This window comes from Desmodus rotundus, chromosome X (genome assembly GCF_022682495.2).
Source record: "Desmodus rotundus isolate HL8 chromosome X, HLdesRot8A.1, whole genome shotgun sequence".
NCBI classification, from domain to species: Eukaryota; Metazoa; Chordata; class Mammalia; order Chiroptera; family Phyllostomidae; genus Desmodus; species Desmodus rotundus.
Window position 1 is genome coordinate 9,816,992 of NC_071400.1, and position 19,496 is coordinate 9,836,487.

Here is a 19,496-nt window from a genome sequence, read left to right on the forward strand (position 1 = left end):
TTTATCCATTCAGCACTCAATAGAGAGTTGAAAATTTCCCTTTTTTTTCTCTTGGCTATTATTAATAAGTGCTGTTATGATCATTGATATATGTCCTTGTATATTTTCATTTTTCTTACATAGATTATTTAGCATAGAATACTGGATTATAGGGTAAGTATTTATTTAGCTTTTAAAGAAACTGCCAAACTGTTTTTCCAAAGTGGCTGTAGTATTTTACATTCCCACCTGCAATATATGAGAGTTTACATTCTTCCATATCCTCATCATAACTTGTTATTGCCTTTCTTTCTTATTATAACCATTTTAGCTTGTATGAAGTGGCATTTCATTGTGGTTTCATTTTCCATTTCCTTAAGCTCTAATGAGGTTGAGCATCTTTTCATTTGCTTATTGTTTATTCATATGTATTTGGTGGACTGTCATTTAAATCCTTCTCCACTTCTAATTTTTTCCCTTAATGCATTGTAAGATATATCTATATGTACATATCTCTAGATATGTACATATCTGTATGTAGATAGATAGATAGATAGATATGGACACAAGTCCTTTATCATAAATACAGTTTACAGATATTTTTTCCCACTACATGGCTTGTCTTTTCATTTTCTATACTGTCTATCAAGCATTAAAATTTTTAATTTTGATGAAGTCCAGTATATCGGTTATTTTCTTGTATCTGATCTTTGATCAATGCAATACTGTCTTGATTGCTTTTGCTGTAAAGCAAGTTAAAAATATGGTAATGAAAGACCTGCTGCTTTGTTGTTTTTAAAAATTGTTTTGGGTGTTCTGCATCTCTTGCATTTAGGATCAGCTTGCTGTTTTCCATTTTAAAAAGAAGCCTGATGGGATTTTGATGGGGTTTGCATTGACTCTGTAGATTAGATTGGTGAGTGTTGTCTTCATAATAATAAGGCATCTTCCAATCCAATCATAGTAATAATAATGTACCTTTGAAGCAGTGTTTTGTAGTTTCCAATATATAAATCTGCCTCTGTTTTTTGTGTGATTTTTTTTTTTTACTTTTCAATTAAAATTGACATTCAAGATTATTTTATATTACTTTTAAAAAAAGATTTTATTTTATTTATTTTTAGAGAGAGGGGAAGGGAGGGACATAAGGAGGGAGAGAAACATCAGTGTGTGGTAGCCTCTTGTGCACCCCCTACTTGGGAGCAGGCCCGCAACCCAGGCATGTGCCCTGACTGGGAATCAAACCAGCGAAACTTTGGTTCGCAGGCCGGCACTCAATCCACTGAGCCACACCAGCCAGGGCTTATTACTTTTTAGGCTTATAGCATAGTGGTCAGGAATTCACTTAATTCACCAAGTGTTCCCCCTGATAAGTGCAGCACCCACCTGGCACCATACATAGTATTACGATATTATTGACCATATTCCCTATGCTGTAGTTTACATTCTTGTGTCAATGTAAGAAACGTCCAAACCTGTGGCAAATTTTTATGAGTTTATTTGAGCCAAACTGAGGACAATTGATGAGAAGCAAAATCTCAATAGACAAAACATTAGAGAATGACAGTTTTGTAGATTATTTTATACGTTAGAGTCAGATGGGGAGATGTAAGGAGGGTTGCATGAAATCTTTTGGTGGTAGATTAAGGGGGTGGGAGATAGCAAAGTGGGGAAATGTCTGAGATAGGATAAAGAGTGAAATGGAGAGACATGTACTCCTTTACATTGTGAGTACAGGATAGTTGATAACTAACATTTACAGCACACAGAGGTGGTATACGGGTGACAAGATAACAGTGAATAGGTCTAATACTCTGGTGGTCTTGTGCTCTGGTGCAGAGGGTATGCCCTGAGGAGTCAGGAAAAGAAGAGATACTGTCATTTTGTCCTGCCCATGTGGCATATTAATGCAACCCGAGCCCAGTAAATTCAATTAAAAAATACAACATAAATTTTATGTTAATAAAAATGTTTTACTGTTTGATATCAGTGATCTCAAACGTGAAAATTACTTAATTGTCGGTCTAGTGTGAACCTAGATTTTTAAATAAGGTCAAATATGATAAAGCAATTTTTCAGTTAAAAAAAAGGAGAGAGATTACTCTGACATTTCAAAGGTGTATTTTCTTAGGTGCAAAAACACGATAGACGGGCTCACTTACAATAAGTAAGTGACCTTTGTTAAAGAAATTACAGGCCCAGGACTTGACTACCCATCATGACTTGCTTTTAGTTAGGAATTTTTGTGTTTAGATCATCTTATGTGTTTATTGTGTTTATTTTCATTCAGTCTCTGAGTTTGTAGGGCCCTCCATACTGGCCTCTCCTGAGCTGCTCAGGTTTAATATATGGCCCCTTTTTTCCTCCATACCTTATGACTATTTTGTAACTACCAATTTGTACTTTTTAATTCCTTTACTTTTTACACCCATCCCCCCTCTCCCTTCTCATCTGGCAACCATCAATTTGTTCTCTGCATCATTTCTAGCTGAGCCTCTTGTGATTTTAATGGCCCTAGTATTTTTTGCAGCTAGAATTAAATAATTTAATTCTTAATTAGGCCTTTGTTCACATGTTAAAGACTTCCTGCTCAACTTTTGTTCCCCGAAATGTTAGTCATTAAGCTGCTGATGTGCTGTCTCTTTGCAAGCAGGAGGGGATAACTTCGGGGTCTGGAGGAGAATTTATGAGTTTGTTTTATGGAAGTAAAGACCATCTTCAAAGGAGCTGTGAGGAGCTGCTGAGCCTGCAAGTCTCTGCATAATCAAGAAAATGATGAAATGCATACTGGCTGCTTGCAGGCCAGCATATAGCTCCTGCTATTTCACCCGCTTCCTTCCCTTTAAAACTCTTCTGCTTGGTCTGGAACTTTAGAGAAGATGTTTGCACATTAGTCTGCTGTTTTTCCAGGCTGCTGGTTTCCTGAATAAAGCATATTTTCTTCTCAACCCAACACTTGTCTCTCTGTATTGGTTTTTGAGTGACCGAGAGCTAAACTCGGGGTTTTCAGTAACAGTTTAAGTCTCTGTCAGTTTTCTTTATCTCTTCTTTTGTTAAATTTATTTTGAAATGTTTTGCTCATTTTGATACTATTCAGAAAGGGATTTTCTTTTTCTTTTTTTAAAGATTTTATTCATTTTTAGAAAAAGAAGGAGGGAAACATCAGTGTGTGAGAGAAACATCCATTGGCTGCCTCTCTCACGCCCCCAATCAGGAATCTAACCTGCAACCCAGGCATGTGCCCTGACTGGGAATGGAACTGGCAATGCTTTGGTTCACAGGCTGGCACTCAATCCACTGAGCCACACCAGTCAGTGCTACCTTAGCAAATTTAAAGTATACATAGGCATTTTATTAATTATAACTACCATGTTGTGCACATTTGTATCCTTTGACCTACATCTATCTCCCCATTTCCTGTTCCTCCTAGTGCATGGCAACCACCATTCTACTCTGTATCTATGAAATTGACTTTAAAAAAAAAGACTATATAATAGCATAGTGAACTTGTCTTTCTCTGTCTAGAATTATTTCACTTAGAATAATGCCATCCAGGTTGTAGAAAATGTCAGTATTTCCTTCTTTTTTTAATGGCTGCACAACATTCCAGTGTATATACATAGAACATTTTTATTATCCAATCAGTTAGGTCATTTCCATATATTGGCAGTTGTGAATAATGCTACAGTGTACATGGGTATGCAAATATCTCTGACAAGATATTAGTATCCAAAATATATAAAGAACTCATACAATTCAACACCAAATAAACAATTCAATTAAAAAATGGGCAGAGGACCTGAACAGACACCTTTCTGAAGAAGACATATAAATGGCCAACAGATATATAAAGATGCTCAACTTCACTAGCTATTAGGGAAATGCAAATCAAAACTCACACCTGTTGGCATTGCTGTTATCAAAGAAACAATAGCAAGTGTTTAGGAAGTTCTTTGCCCATTTGTATTGGGTGGTTTGGGTGATTTTTTGAAGTATTTTGGTAATCAGTCCTTTATTAGATATATGACTTGCAAATATTTTCTCATATTCTAAAGTTTGCCTTTCAATTTATTGTTTGTTTTCTTTGCTGTGCAAAAGCCTTTTAGTTTGATGTAGTCCCACTTGTTTATTTAAGCTTTTGTTTCCTGTGCTTTGGAGTCATATCCAAAAAATTTTGCTGAGGCAAGTGTGAAGAAGTTTATTATTTAGTTTTTCTATGAGTTTTATAGTTTCAGGTTATTTCAGTCATTAATCTATTTTGGATTAATTTTTTTTGAGTGGTATAAGATAGGGGATGCAGTTTCATTTTTTGTTATGTGGATATCTAGTTTTTCTAATACTATTTACTGTACTATATGCATTGTGTGTTTTTTGGTGCCATTGTCTAAGATTAGTTCACTTTATATGCATGGGTTTATTTCTGGGCTCTTGACTCTGTTCCATTGGTTTAAGTGCCTGTTTTTATGCCCGTACTATGCTATGTTGATTACTACTGCTTTGTAATATAGTTTGAAATCAGGAAGTGTGATGCCTTGAGTTTTGTTCTTTTTTCCTCAAGATTGCTGGCTATTAGGTGTTTTTGTGGTTCCATATAAATTTTAGGATAGTTTTTCCTATTTCTGTGAAAATTGCCATTGGAATTTTGATAGGGATTGCATTGGATCTGTAGGTCACTTTTAGGCAGTATGGAAACATTAACAATATTAATTCTTCAAGAACACGTTATCTTTTCATTTATGTCTTCATTTTTTTTAATTGATGTCTTTCAGTTTTCAGTATACATATCTTTCACCTCTTTATTTAAATTTATTCCTAAGTATTTCATTTTAAAAATTCATATCCAGGTATTTTAATTATGGAAATCCTATTATAAAATGATAAATTGTATATCACTTTCATTTACACAGTATTTATTTTATTTATTTTTCTATCTACATTTTTTATTGTTTATTCTATTACAGTTGTCCCAATTTTTTTCCCTTTTGTCCCCCTCCAGCCAGCCCACCCTTCTGTCCCATAGTTGATCCCCTCTCTGTTGTACATGTCATTCATGGGTCACCCATACATGTTCTTTGACTAATTCCTTCCCATTCCTTCCACTGTCACCCCCTCCCCTCTTCCCTTCCTACAGCTGTCAGTATGTTCCATGTTTCCATGTCTCTGGTTCAATTTTTCTCATTAGTTTATTTTGTTCATTAGATTCCAGTTATTAGTGGGGTCATGTTGTATTTATCTTTTACCAACTAGCTTATTTCACTTAGCATAAAGAATCCTGAAACACCAATTCATAAGAACTTATGTACCTCTGTGTTCATAGCAGTGCTATTTATAATAGCTAAGTGTTGGAAACAGCCCAAGTTCCCATCAGTAGATGACTGGGTTAAAAACTGTGGTATAACCCTGGCTGGTATAGATCAGTACATTGAGTGTGGGCTGCAAACCAAAGGGTCACCAGTTCGATTCCCAGTCAGGGCACATTCCTGGGTTATGGGCCAGGTTCCCAGTTTGGGGTATGCGAGAGGCAACCACACATTGATATTCCTCTCCCTCTATTTCTCCTTCTCTTTATCTCTTCCTAAAAATGAATAAATAAAATCTTTAAAAAAAACCCTGTGGTACATTTACACAATGCAATGCTATGCAACAGAAAGAAAGAAGGAATTCCTACCTTTAGTGACAGCATGGTTGGAATGGGAGTATTTTATTTTTTAATGCTATTATAAATGACATTGTCTTAATATCACTTTCAGATAATTTTTGTAAATCTATGGAAATACAGCTGTTCTTTATGTTAATTTCATAGACTGTAGCTTTATTGAGTTTATTTATTCTAACAGTTTTTATTGGAGTCTTTAAAATTTTATGTTTAAAAGTTCATATCAACTGCAAACAGACACAGGTTTACTTCTGTTTCATTGTGTTTATTTCTGGGCTCTCTATTCTGTTTTATTTTTGAACTATGTGTTTGTTTTTATGCTTTTACCATACTGTTTAGATTCCTATAGCTTTGTAATATAGTTTGAATTAGGTCATGTGATGTCTGTAGCTTTGTCTGTCTTTCTCAAGATTGTTTCAGCTATTTGTGGTCTTTTGTAGTTCCATACAAATTTTAGGATTCTTTATTTTCTTTCTATGGAAAAGTTCCTGTGGAGTTTTGATAAAGATTTCCTTGAATCTATAGAGTAGTTTGGGTAGTATAGACATTTTAGCAATATTAACTCTTCCCATTTATGAGCATGGTATATCTTTTCATTTATTTGTGTCTTCTTTAATTTCTTTCATTAGAGTCATAGTTTTCAGTGTGCAAGTCTTTCTTTCATCTCCTAGATTATATCTATTCCTAAATCTTTAATTGTTTTTGATGTGATCGTAAATGGGATTATTTATGCTTAACTTCTTTTTCTAATCTTAGGAAAAAAGCTTTACTCTTTTCACAGTTGAGTATTACTGTATTTTTCGGACTATAAGACGCACCGGACCATAAGACACACCTAGGTTTAAGAGGAGGAAAACAAGAAAGAAAAACCCCACTCCACCACTGCTGCCCTGTCCCCCACCGCAGCGAGCCAGGTAAGCTACCTTTGGACTATAAGATGCACCCCCACTTTCCTCCCAAATTTTGGGGGGGTGCGTCTTATAGTCTCAAAAATACTGTAATTTAGCTATTGGCTTGTCACATAGGGCCTTTATTATGTTGAGGTATTTTCTTTTCTCTCTGTACTCTACTTGTTAAATTTTTATTAAAAATCAATGTTGACTTTTATTATATGGTATTTGTGCATCTATTGAGATAATTATATGGTTTTCATTTTTCTTTATGTTAATGTGATATATCATGTTGATTGATTTACAGATGTTGAACCTAGCATCCCTTGAATAAGTCAATGTGACATGCAATATGATCCCTTGATCATAGTGTATGATTCTTTTTATGTATCATCAAATTTAGTCTGTTAATATTTTGTTGATGAGAGGCTTCCAACTTCTTCACATGGTTGACTTGTTGTTTTGCATTTCATTTTTATACTGTCATCTTAGTTGTTGTGAAGTGATAACTTAATGTGATTTTGATTTTTATTAACCTGATGACAAATGATGCTGAACATGTTTTCATATGCTTGTTGGCCATTTTGGAGACATGTCTTTTCCAGTCTTTTCTGGGTTTTGTTTTTGTTTTTGTTAAGTTTTAAGAGTTTTTTTTATATGTTTTGGATTCTAGACCCTTATAAGAGACATAATTGTCAAATATTTTATCCCATTTTGCATATTATCTTTTTCTTTTCCTTTTTTTTAAAGATTTTATTTATTTATTTTTAGAGAGATGGGGAAGGGAGGAAGAAAGAGAGGGAGTGAAACATCAATGTGTGGTTGCCTCTAGCACACCCCATACTGCGGGTATGGCCTGCAACCCAGGCATGTGCCCTGACTGGGAATCAAACCGGCGATGCTTGGTTTGCAGGCCTGCGCTCAATCCACTGAGCTGTATACACCAACCAGAGCCATATCTTTTTATTTTCTTAACACTATACCTTGATGCACAGAAGAGTTTGTCTTTTTTAAAAATAATTTTTATTTTTTAGGTACCATTGATGTACAATATTAGGTTCAGGTGTACAACCTAGTGACTAGACACTTATATGACTTACTAAGTGATAACTCTGAAAGGTCTAGTACCCATTTGGCACCATACATAGTAATCACAATATATGCTCTATTTTACATTCCCATGTCTGTTTCGTAACTACTAATTTCTGCTTCTTAATCCCTTCACCTTTTTTACCGATTCTCTCAAAGTCCACTCACCTCTGGCAATTGTCCAAATGTTCTCTGTATCTATGAGTCTGCTTCTGTTTTGTTTGTTCATTAATTTTGTTCTTTAGATTCTGCATATAGGTAAAATCATATGGTATTTGTCTTTGTCTGACTTTTTTTACTCAGCATAATACCCTCTTGGTCCATCGATGCTATCCCAATTGGCAAGATTTCATTATTTTTTATGACGGAGTAATATTTCATTGTATAATATCTATTACCACTTTTTTATCCGTTTGATTATTGATGGGCATTTAGGTTGCATTCATATGTTGACTTTTTAATGCTGTGATGAACATATGGGTGCATATGCCTTTTCAAATTAGTGTTTTGGGTTTGTTCAGATAAATACCCAGAAATGGAATTGCTGGGTCCTTATGTCTCTTGTTATAGCCTTATTTTAAAGTCTGTTTTGTCTGGTATACGTAGTGCCACCCCAACTTTTTGCTTGTTTGTTTCCATTTTCATGAACTATCTTTTTCCATCCCTTTACTTTCAGTTTATGTTGTGTCCTTTTGATCTGAAGTGAGTCTGAATTCTGAAGGCAGGTAGTCAAGAAGCATTCTAGATGTCTGTTTCAAATCATCTTCAGATAGAGTGAAGGCAGGCAATTACAATCTTGATAGATTCCCCTGGCCTATTGTATAAATGTCTCTGGTGATCTTTGTGCAGCAGGCAGGACGATTGTCCATAGATGCAGACTTCATTCTCTGAAGTCTACATCAGTTGTCCCACTTTAGCTTGGATAGCCTTGGTAATTGGCTAGTTTTAGTTCTCAGTTATTTCAAGTCAAAGGATTGGAAAATGAAAATGTTAGTTTGGAGGGTTGCATCCAAAGATCTAAGAAAACCAAGAAAATTCAGGATCCAGTCTAATTTATTGGTAGAATTTTTCTTTTCAAACTGAAGAAACAATGAACAGCACTAGACTCTAATATCCACAAGGGTATATTACAATTTCTGTCAAAACAAATTTTCTCTCTAAAAGGACCCTTATTTTTAAAATGAGAGATAGCCAAATTCAGAGTAATTTATTTGCAAAATAATTTTAATTTCAATAAAGTTGGCCAGATCATTTGTGTAAGATCATTTGCAAGAATTGTAATTAACCACATAGATTCCTTTAAATCTGCTTTACTGGAATTTTTAATAAGGAATCTTTAGATTAAAATTAAAACGTCCTCCCAAGGCCAGAAAAAGCCAACCCACATACTTACCATCAGAGTTGGCCTGCAATACCTATAGATTTAGAATTAATTCTTCTCTTCTTAAGGTTCCTGGTGTATCCTTAGATTCTTTCCTTGCATTTCCCAGTAACCAACCTTTGAGCCTTACTTGAAAAGAGTACTATAAAACATGTTAAACAAAACAAAACAAAACAAGACAAAACAAAACAAACATGTTAAACAAGGCAGCAGGATGTTTTTCAAGGGGCCTTTACTGGCTTCCAAACTCAATCTTAATTCCTTAAAGCTTTTTGGTCATATCTGAGTCTGTGCATGTCTCTCTCAAATATAACATTCCAGTCAAAGCGTTATGTCCTATTATAAAGAGAACGGATTCTCATTGAATTTATGAAAACAAACATTGTCATGAAGTAAAAATACTGATTAAGAGTTTTTAAATTCAGGAGGGGTCAGGTAGGAAGAAAAATGTGAGCGTTTAAATCCTGATTACAACATTGTCTTTTAACCAAATTGCTAAGTCATATGTAGTTTGAGAGAAACAAGTTTTCCTTTACCTGGAAATCAAAGGATTAAAGAAAAAAGCAATTTGAAACAAAAATTTAAAAAATTTAATCATTTACGTCAGTTTATTTAGTCTTGTGTAACTTAACTTGTTTTGCTTAAATCCAGTTTTTCCATTAGTTATCTCTACCTTGCCTGACAATGGAGGGTGATAGGGCCGGGGATAGGGTCAGTGATAAGTACAAGAAGTTTGCAAAGCTGTTCATCGAAACTTCCATGGTTTGCTCAGTGAAGTGGGTGTGTCGATCACTAGAGATTGTGGAAGGTACACCCCAAGTGGGAAGCAGTTTCTCTGCTACTGCATCAGCCTCATGGCAGGGGAAAGCTCCAACGTATCCAGAAAAAACATACACACAACGAGAACATGCTGACAACCCAAACTTTGTGGCTGTTGAATGAAGTGCAGCTTAAATGTCCTATGGTGGATGAAGAAATGTAAAAAGCAAAAAAAAAAAAAAAAAGAAAAGCCAGGGGTTCTGGAAGAACCAAGTGACCCTTTTGCGGTTCTCATGCCCCCAACTATCCGTGTAATTTATAGCCCTTGTTTACCTGTCTGAATGTCTCCGCTTCAGAAGCAGACTGTTGCCATGTTAGCAGGACAGCAGAAGGGCAAGAGTCTGGCAAACGAGGGGTCAGTTTGGCCAAACCAGACGGGACTCCATCCTCATGTGCTGCAATGTGAGACTCGGGTCCAGTCCTTTCAGTGTGTCCCTCAGTTTTGGTGACTGACACCTGGTGCAGGACATCTCAGATTTCTAGGAACTTTACAGAATTTCTGGAACACTTAGAACACAGACTTACACGAATACAACATAAAGAAGGCTCCATGTTGTTTCTTATTTGTCCGTGTTTCCCGCACCATTTCAGCACACCAAAAATAAGCCTCACTAGTTAAGTACTTCTCTTGTGTAAGGAAAGGAAAGAAAACAAATCTTTTGAGGTGTTCCAGGAGCCCTTCTGCAATAAACCTCAAAGATATTCGCAGGTCAAGACTCTATTTATAATTTAAATTATGGAAGTTTGTCAAAATACGAGGTTTGGACATTTGACTATTTAGGATCATATGTCATTATGAAGCAGTACTTAATTATGCATTTATCCAAAGTAACATTTATATAACATTTCAAACATACAGAAATTTAATTGTTAGCAAAACTTAGTACTCTTACTATTGAGTAGATTCCGTTTTCTTAAGTAATCATGGACCTGAATGAAACAACACAGAAAATTATTTTGATAGAACGCAGAATAATTTTTGCTTTTTAGACAGATTTTGTTTTATAATACCAGAAGACCAAGAGTCCTTTTACCAGAGAGAGAACAATGAAACTCTAATTTTGCATCAGCTTATTTTTGATATTTAAATTCACCCACTTGATGAAAATTTCCTTCCTCATAATTCCTTTTCAGAAACCTTCTATATCTTTCCTTGTCATATTCACATTTTCGTCCTTTTTCCCTCTCTTTCCCATTGTGAAACAGCCAACCTTACTTTCGGACAAAATTAATTTATTTTCCCTCAAAAATATATCTTCATATTTCTCATAGCCCCCTTTTTTAAATGACAAAACATACTCTATTTTCCTATTATACACAGTTGTTTTCCTTAATATTATTAATTTTTGTAGCTTTAATTACATATTAGAATTCTTAACCTTAAAAATGATCTTAATTTCTACTGAAGCTAAGAAGTTAGCAATTGTGAACTGTTACATTAGTAGTTTTTAGGTCAATCTATTTATTAATATATGTCATAATTTTTAGAAATATATATTAGCTCATAGCACAATTTCTTAACTGTGGCACAAGACATGTTTACTAATAGACCCAAATATCATTTTCTATAATAAGAAGCAAAAAGTCGATAAACCTATGTTCAGCAGTTAAAGTTTCATTATTTATCTATTTGGAAATGGTCTAGATATTCAATGAGTAGTCATCCTTTAATTTATCTAACAAAGCTTTTTAAAGTTTCAAGTTACAAAAAACATTTAGGAGATTATTTTTAACAATATAATTATTGCTGAAGAGTTCACCTAAGAAGAAGGCTTTTATCCTACTTTTATTTAATTTACTTCTTCCAAACAAGGTAAAATTTCATATGAAAATTTCTTCATATCCAGTTACAGTATTTTTCATTAATTACTGTATTATTTTCCATATGAAAAACTGTAAACCGACTTTTGCATCATCCTATATTTGTCCTTGGCAAGGGAGATTTCGAACCACAAAAGCAGGTTATGCTTTCTAAAACACTGTAGTCTCTCATATTTTTTCTTCAGTCTTTGGAATTAGGGATAAAAATAAGTAGGCTTGACCTGGCTTGATCTGGAGCTACATTTCTGGTTTTACAAAAATGTGTAAGATAACAATTGCTCTCAAAATTTGGGTTGAAACTTGTTAGTTTATAGGTTGACCTACCTGTCTAACTACTCAACTTAAGAAACATTCAAACCTGTAGAGAAGTTTTGTGAGTTTATTTGAGCCAAACTGACTACAATTGCTAAGAAGCAAAACTTCAACCAGTTGAGAAAATGCTCTGGAGAATAGCCGTTTTGCACTTTATTTTATACATTACAATCAAAAGAGGAAGCATAAGGAGGTTACAGAAATCCACTGGTGACAGATAGGGAGAATAGGAGGAAGCACAGCAGGGAAACATCTGGGGCTGGATAAAAAGTAAAATGATAGACCAATCTTTTACATTGGTAGGTACAGCCAACAGTCACCAATTAGCACGATAACAATAACAATAGGGGGATTTGTAGTCTCCTCCAAGTGAGGTGTTCCAGCTTAGAGGGGTCAGATAAAGGAAATTCGACTTTCTAAAGGTATATTATCAGAGATGCAAAAAGACAGCAGACAGGCTCAGTTAAGGTAAAAATTGACCTTTGTTAGAGAAGAATACTGGCCTAGGGCATACCTACCGTCCCTGAACTGCTTTTAGTTAAAAAGTTTTAACTTCAGACCTTCCCATGAGGTTACTTTAGGTCTGTGAGTTTGTAAGGCTGCAACACAGGCCTCCCAGGAGCTTGTCAGGTTTTACATGTGTTCCTTTTTCTTCCACACTACACAATCTGTAATTTGCTTCCCCCCCCCCCGCTCACTGAGTATATAGTTTTATTTTAGCTTAGGGAGGGCCTGAAAATATAAAAAATTCCTACCAGGCTGTGACAATTAGTTTCCAATTTGTCTAAATTTCTGATAAAAAAAATATCGAATCCTTTCAAATATCTTGTCAGATTTCAGCTGAGACAAACAATAAATATTTCTGGCATTATTAAACAATTCAATGGACCCAAGAGGGCGTAAAGACCTTCCAGAGTCTTTCCCCCTGATAGCCAAAAGAAAGAACTGACAGGCTTCATGGCCCAGTTCCACAATGAGACAGTGTCTATTTCTACAATACTTTCAGGTAAAAGAGATACAGTCAATTAAAGTTGTAATTGACTTCTTTTTCTAACGTAAAGCCTGTTCAAATGTTGCAATTTTCCTAATCTTATCAATCTTTACATTTCCATATTTTTATTTATTTTCTTAAAAATATTTTATTTATTTATTTTTAGACAGAAGGGAAGGGAGGGAGAAAGAGAGGGAGAGAAACATCAGTGTGTGGTTGCCTCTTGCACACCCCCTACTAGGGACCTGGCCCGCAACCCAGGCGTGTGCCCTGACTGGGAATACCAGCGACCCTTTGATTCGCAGGCCGACACCCAGTCAGTTCACTGAGCCACACCAGCCAGTGCCATTTCCATATTTTTAAAGTCTAATTGTACCCTGAGTCAGGGTTTCACCCATGGGTTTTGTTATCACACTTCAGGAATTCCCTTATGAAGGAGTATTGAAAATTTCTCTTTCTATCTCCTTGTCATTTTTTCTACTCTTGAGTAAAAAGGCTTTGTGTCCTCATTGAGGAGTCAAGCCAAGGACTCCTGGCCCTGTTGTTAATCTTTAACTTGATTTAACCAGCCTTTTTCTTCAAGGGATTGCTGGTCAGGTTTCTTATTGTAACTCCTTCCTTCTAGTCTTTGAAATTTCACCATGCTGGAGTAAATGTAGCATAATTATTTGGGACCCTTTAATTTTGGGGATAAACAGGTCGTCACCTTGGCCCATTCAGCCTTTGTTAGTGGTATACTAAACCTTTGTTTTAACCTCATTAATGTCAGTTTTATTTACCTCATTTTTTTCTAATTGCCAAATTCCTTGTAATAACCATTGTGATTTTAAGTCATAATTTCTACCAACCTCTGGATGGTAGAAGCCATAGAGAAAATGTTCTCACTAGCGATAAGACAAAGCTGTAAGGATATATAACCAGATGAAGGACAGAAACCAGACAGAACCAAACAAAACCCATGAATACTCATACCAAGTAACCAGAGTTGCTAATCCAAGAAACTGGTTTTGATGGGGGACTAAAATGTTGGAAAAATTTTAGTTTCAGGTAATAGGTAATAAGCTTAGTAATCAATGTATGTAAAAAGCTGTTGTTTCAGGAACTGAAGCTATGACTCACCTTCATTCCGGGAGACCATAAGCAGTTCCACCTTTGTGCCTCAGGAGAGGACTGGAAGGGATCAAGATAGTAACTGAGTCATTGTACTCCAGGGTGAGACGCCCACCACCCCAGGCACAGATAAAGAAAGAGCATTGCCCAGGAGATAGATGAAAGAATGCTGCAGGTTTTATCCGATTAACATTTTTTCCTGAATTCCAAACCTCTTACCTACACTTTTCTCCTCCTTAAAAAAGGGTCTGTCGAAATCGGGATTTAGGACGGTCTCTTAGGGTACGAACCCACCATCTTCTCAGATCTCCAGCCATCTGAATAAAGTGTCCATAAAGATTCAATCCCTGTCTCTCTTATTGGGTCTGGTAGGTGACAAGCAGCAGCATGAACTCTGGCTTTTCTAGTTTGTTTCACAAGTATTTTCACTTGCTAATCTAAATTTGGGTGAGAGAGAAAGATTCTCATCACTTTGCTTCCACTGAATCCAACAGACAGATATCTGGGGGAGTCTAAGAACCCTTACATTCTGCTGGCCTGTGTCAGATACCCCAGGATCTTTTCGTATGTAGCAACCTTGTGAGGAGGTATGGGTTTTCAGCCAGTGAGTTCATCCTGCTCACAGCACCAGCTGTGGGGTAGGAAATAAGTTTCCTCTACCCTTAATGTTCTTCTACCAGATCTAATAACCAAATAGACATGAGACAGATTAGCCAGAAACCATAACCAAATTTAATACATACCTATGTATGGGAACCACATGAGCATCAGTGAGTCAGATGCCCCAACATGCGTAAGAGAGCTGGAGATAGAAAGGGGAGTCAAGTATGTAATACATTCACAGCTAGGGATGAAAGTCATGCACCTTGGGGGCTTCAAAGGGTCTTTGAAGGATAAGAAGAGGGAGGATTAGTAAATAAAAGTCCCTGCCCTATAGTTTGGTCAAAAAGATTATCACTGGTAATCTCTTATGGGCAAGGCCCCTAATTCAGGTTTTTCTAGGCAGTTAAAGGGAGGGACAGAAGTTTCTCTTGAGCCTGAAGCCAAAATTGCCTTTAGCTCAAAATAATCCACATTCCGCAGAAGCACATCTTGGTATGGCATGTTTCAAATCCCTACAATAGTCTCCAAGCCACCTGTGAGCTCTGATTCTTGCTCTATGTGGGGTTGGGTACTTTAGGGTTCCAGGACAAGTGGGGTAGATGGCTGGGGTACATGTTCTGATAAGAGACACTTTCCACCTGACAACTCATTTTTGGATTTTTAATCCAATGGTTTTTTAGTGCATCTGATATCTTGTAGGGGGGAAACCAAATTTTCCCAGGCAAGGAATAATTTGATCAGTTAGAATGAGCTCTGGAGGCATCAATGAGCTAGGAATTGAAAAGCTTTACACCCACATTGAGGTAGGTAGTCAGGAAGGAGAAATCTCTGGAGGTGCCCCAGGGCTAAGACAAAGGACATCGATAAAGGACAGAGACACTGTTCTAAGACCAGTTGTTCCCGCTTTCTGGAAAAGCACTGAATCATAGTGAATTATGAATGCATCTATGCAGAAGATGCTACATGACCCCTGCTTCATTATAGTAGCATTATAATAAATTTAACATTATGGGACCCCCTACCCGGTAGCCAATCAAGGAAAATCATGGGAGACCACATGCACACTAGCTTTAAAGTAATGATTGTTAGGGTGGTTGATGATGCAGGCTGTTGAAGAACTCACAAAGAGAAGAAATTGTAGAGAATAAAGTTTTTATTCACCAAGAAAGGAGAGGAGCATGGCATGGAGAGTTACACCAGTATTGAGGGGTGGGGGCTTTGAGCTTTTATTGGATTATAATTGGATTTAAAAAGGGTGGGGTTTCTGTTGTGTGGCCCTTGGGCAGTTGGGGCGTTGTAACAGGAGGCTGCAGTTTGTTCCAATGTTATCTCCTGCCTGTGGCTGTAGGGAGAGGTTAGTTCTGTTCTTGCATTCCAGTGTTTTCCAGTCCTGGGGACAAGCTCAGAAGAGTAAAATGTCAGTCACACTTAAAAAGGTCACAGGCCTGCTAGGCATATGATGCCACAATAGCAAATGACGCTGGTTTTGTCCTTTCAATAACTACTTACACATGCTCAATAAAACCGAGCCAAAACTAGCCAGGAAATATCTGCCCTATAAGGAGAGAATCCCTCCAGCCCCTGAGGTCAGTGTCTGCTTGGAGTAGCCCCGCTCCCATGTTCTGTGGAGTGTACTATCGCTTAATAAATCTGTTCTCTCTCTTTCTGCTATAAACTCTATGTCAGGTTCCATTCTTTGCCTACAATCACCAAGAACCAGGTTCCCTGTGCCCACCTGTGACAATATCACGTACCTATAACAACTTCAGTAAGGCAGATTTGTGCTCAATTTGAGTGATTATCAGCAAGTTGCTTTGAACCTCCATTTCTTTGTGTAAAAAACGGGAATAATAATGATAGTACCTATTTATCACATCTTGTTTATGTGAAGATTTACCAAAGGAATTAATACAGTGCTGAGAACTCAATAACTTTAAAAAATGTTTAATTTATAGTAACAGGATTGCATTTTACCCCTAAACAACACTGCTGAAGTTTCTGAAGTTTCCTTGGTTCCATCCCTTCTTCCCCTCAACTATCTTTAATTTGTATTAGAATTCATAACCACTCCAGGGTCTCTTGATTTACCTTTGCTTGGTGGGAAGTCAGGGAGGAGGGAGCCATTGGTCTCGAAGTGGGTGAGTCTCAGGAGGCTGCTATGGAACAAAGGGACCTCCAAATCTTTCTACCTTCATGTACACTATTCCTTATGTACTACTCAGTCCACCCTCTTTACCCACAAAAGGAGGACCCCATCATCAAGAGATATGAAGCACCTGGCTGGTGTAGCTCAGTGGATTGAGCATGGGCTGTGAACTAAAGGGTCACTGGTTCGATTCCCAGTCAGGGCACACACCTAGGTTGCGGGCCAGGTCCCCAGTAGGGGGCACATGAGAGGCAACCACATATTGATGTTTCTCTCCCTCTCTTTTTCCTTCCCTTCCCCTCTCTCTAAAAATAAACAAAATCTTTAAAAAAAAGAGAGAGAAATATGAAGCAGTTTGTCTGAAGCATACAGAGGTTTGGTGTGTCAGAGGGACTCTTGATTTTTCAGATTTTATTTTATTTATTTTTAGAGATAGGGAAAAGGAGGGAGAGAAATATCAAACATCGGCTGGTTGCCTCTCACACAACCCCAACCAGGGAGCTGGCGCACAACCCAGGCATGTGCCCTGACTGGGAATCCAATTGTCAACCTTTTGGTCTGTAGGCTGGCACTCAATCCACTGAGCCACACCAGCCAGAGCTAGAGTGACTCTTTAGGACTCAGGAAATGACACTGTTTGTACTTATTTCCACCTCCACCTTCAGTAACCTTAGTTTGTGTCTTATAATTGGTCATGGTTAGAGTGCACCATTGTACCAACCAGGACTTTTTCAGAGTGTTGGTTGTTAAAACACTATACCACTGGTGCTGGCTGATGTCTTGCCTAGAGGTCTTATTCCTGTAGTTCCTTCTCAAACTGATGACTTGAGTTCACATCTCCTCTCCACAACCCTACTTTAACTTCTTAGAAGATACCACCAGGCCTGGGGCTTGCCACACACAGCATGGGAGGGGGAGAAACAATCAAATCTCCAGGAGTAGGTAAAGTGAATTTTCCCAAAGGTGATTTACCATTCATTCACTTGAAAAACAAACATACCAAAGGAATAAGAGGAAAACCGGAATGGAAACAGAAAAGTAAATTAGGTTTGTGAAAGTTTGAAACTTTCTTAATTCAATAGTGCATGTACCTTAGAGTGTTATAGCTTTGAAATGAGCCGGCTGGGGATGGGGTTACATCATCTGCTTTGAAAATGTATATTATAATGCCTGCATTCGAACACTATGGAAGCTTACCAGCACATACTCATATTAAGAATATGACAGGTATATGGGCCCTAGTATCTCATCGAGTAGACAAGTCTCCCAGATAAAGCACTCACCGCCACTCTGTAGGCTGGCCTTACATGGCCTTCAAGAAGGCAATGGAGGGAAGGGAAAACAGCCTTCAGGGAAGATAAAGTTGCAGTCAGGCTTTTGGGTCTTGGGTAAAGTGACGTCTTTACCCTGAAGGTCATTAAACTGATGCATGTTAGCTACAACAACTTGGGGTAGAGGTGTGACCAGTGTGACATAGCCCCTTCTCACCTTTGCCAGCCCCCCGCCCCCCCTCCCCGCCACCTTCTCAGCCTCAGAGTTGAATTCTTACTGTACTTAATGAAGTTGCAGAGTGGGTAGAAATTAAACCTGGAAATGTAAAGGATACTTTATTTGTATGGCAAAAACTATAAGATGAGAGGCAAAGCGGGAAGGAGAATGGTGCTAGAAGAGGAGTTTGCCTGACAAGGCCCGGACTTGTAGGAAGTTGGATTGATATCTGTGTATAGTTCCTGGTAGGGCTGGTAGGATGGGAAGGATGGCCAAACCCAGAATGTTTTTTCTTCTCTGCTTTTTCCTTTCCTTTCTGCTCTTTCAGCTTCTTTCTCTCCCCTCCTACTCCTACCCCTATGCTCTCTCTGAGCCTTAGGCCGGTAGGGGATATCCATTAAGGATTCTTAATACATTTGTGGGGGAGTGGGCAAAAGATTCCTTCAGGAGGTTTATGCACTGCTATTTGCTCTGAAAAATAGGACCCTCTGGAAGGGGGAAGGGGTCAGGAGGCAGTCCTGGGCCTCAAATGGGAATCTAATCCTGCCCCTTCTTAGGGACTACAATAAGTAGCATATCTTTCCAAATACTTGGGCAGAAATGGGTGAGGAGGAAGGCTGTTGTCACTTCTGAGGTGGCCATTCAGCAGCCTGAAGCAATGAGAGAAAGAAAGTTACCTGTAAGGGAGCTCCACAGAGGAGAAAGGGTGGTACATAAAAGATTTTTATTTTTTATTTTTTACTTTTTTAAAGATTTTATTTATTCATTTTTAGAGAGGGGGAAGAGAGGAGAAATAGAGGGAGAGAAACATAAACGTGTGGTTGTCTCTCATGCGCCCTCTACTGGGGACCTGGCCTGCAACCCAGGCATGTGCCCTGACTGGGAATTGATCCGGCAACCCTTAGGTTTGCAGGCTGGCACTCAATCCACTGAGCCACATCAGGCAGGGCTTGTTTGGCATTTATTTTAAAGTTAAATATACAATTACTATATGATCCATCACTCTCATATCTAAGTATTTATTTCAGTCAAGTGTCTAGTAAACTTTTTCTGTAAAGTACCAAATAGTAAATATATTAGTCTTTGTTGGCAATGGTCTCTGTCACAACTACTTAACTTTGCCATTGTAGCATGAAAGAAGCCATAGAAAATATGTAACTGGATGAGTATACATGTATTCTAATAAAACTTTTTTTTACAAATACTAAAAT

The 19,496-nt window shown here is 37.4% G+C and overlaps 1 protein-coding gene across 23 annotated transcripts in view; it reads left to right on the forward strand.

Annotated features, from left to right (window-relative positions):
* Positions 1–19,496, forward strand: part of ZCCHC13 (zinc finger CCHC-type containing 13) — a 171,285-nt gene that overhangs the window by 54,920 nt on the left and 96,869 nt on the right. For 18 of the 23 annotated variants that reach the window (XR_011650762.1, XR_011650761.1, XR_011650766.1 and 15 more), the window contains one exon: positions 6,392–6,549. The exons of 1 other annotated variant lie outside the window; for it this stretch is intronic. The gene's annotated coding sequence lies outside the window, so the exon portion shown is untranslated. Of the gene's footprint in view, positions 1–814; positions 896–6,391; positions 6,550–19,496 lie in introns of all 23 variants that reach the window. 4 more of the 23 variants (XR_011650775.1, XR_011650776.1, XR_011650777.1 and 1 more) reach the window with 2 other exon arrangements.